The sequence below is a fragment of the Mesocricetus auratus genome, unplaced genomic scaffold (genome assembly GCF_017639785.1).
Source record: "Mesocricetus auratus isolate SY011 unplaced genomic scaffold, BCM_Maur_2.0 Super-Scaffold_2245, whole genome shotgun sequence".
NCBI lineage: Eukaryota > Metazoa > Chordata > Mammalia > Rodentia > Cricetidae > Mesocricetus > Mesocricetus auratus.
The window spans coordinates 52,161,036-52,162,171 of NW_024429180.1; the positions used below are offsets into that span (position 1 = coordinate 52,161,036).

General features: G+C 39.6%; 1 pseudogene; it reads right to left on the reverse strand.

Moving 5' to 3' along the window:
* Window positions 1-241: 241 nt before the first annotated feature.
* LOC110341025 lies at window positions 242-786 on the reverse strand (annotated as a pseudogene).
* Window positions 787-1,136: the final 350 nt, after the last annotated feature.

Genomic DNA, 1,136 nt, shown 5'->3' on the forward strand with positions numbered 1-1,136 from the left:
TCCCCTAAAAAATAAAATGAAAAATTCCATATCCCTGCTAGCTAATTCTTACAACTGCCTTCACTCACATCACTTTGTAACCATTATGGGGAAACAGATCCAAGCAGAGCGTCATTGCTTTCAAATATTTCACAGCAAACTGGTTGATACTTCTAGTTTCTGTTCATACTTTACATTGGTTAATCAGGGCAAGGCATGGATTTGCTAGATGAAGATGCCTGGACTTTGATTCTGAAATGTTTTATTCTGTAGTGTTCATTAAATGCAAACAAAGGGAATAAGTCTTGGCAGAACAGAAGTGATGTACACTTGATGATCTGATCGACTTCAACATTCTGGCGCATAGCCTAGCCCATGCTCTCACTGTTTCTATGGCTTGGGCTCCATTGCTCTTCCATTGCTTGGTTACATCATTTGCTAACAGATCATCTGTATTAGGTGCATTTAAGAAAGTCTGGCTTGATGGCAGAACTGCGCAGATCTGAATTGCTGGGGACCACTTATCTTTCAAAATACCTAAGCATATTCTTCTCAACTTGTGTACGTTAGGATGGCATAATTTGGTCATGAAATGTACTTTAGATGCTGCCATTAGTCATTCTTCTGGAAGAAATAGTTCAAATTTAAAAGTCCTTCCCACCCTCCTCAAAGGGGGACTTCTGAGGCCCAGCAACGACTGAATGAAAATAACAGGTTTTGTTCTATCCAGTTCTACTTTAATGCCAGGAACTGTTTCTGCCAGAAAATCTGGGTTTTCTTGATGATCCTGAGTGGCAGCCTGGCCATCTTGTCAGATTCTGAGTTCGACCTCAGCTCTTGTCTCCGGCTCCATTTGCCTCACTCAGGAGTCATTGAATTGCTTTACAATGTAGTACAGGTACAATTAATGAGGTTACTTCAAGGGATTTTTTAAAGAATTACTCTCATGATAATATTGATAACCATGTAGGAGATGAAAATAGAACCTCTATAATTTTTTCAACCAAATTTGATAGGACAGGGTAGGCTCTACATTTAGTTACTTATGACTTGATTGTTTTACTGAATCAATTCAGAGACACCCTTCCTGAAGTGTCCATTGCAGTGACAGAAGGAGGTAACATGCCTGCTAAAGTGGAGAAAGGTTACTGACAAGT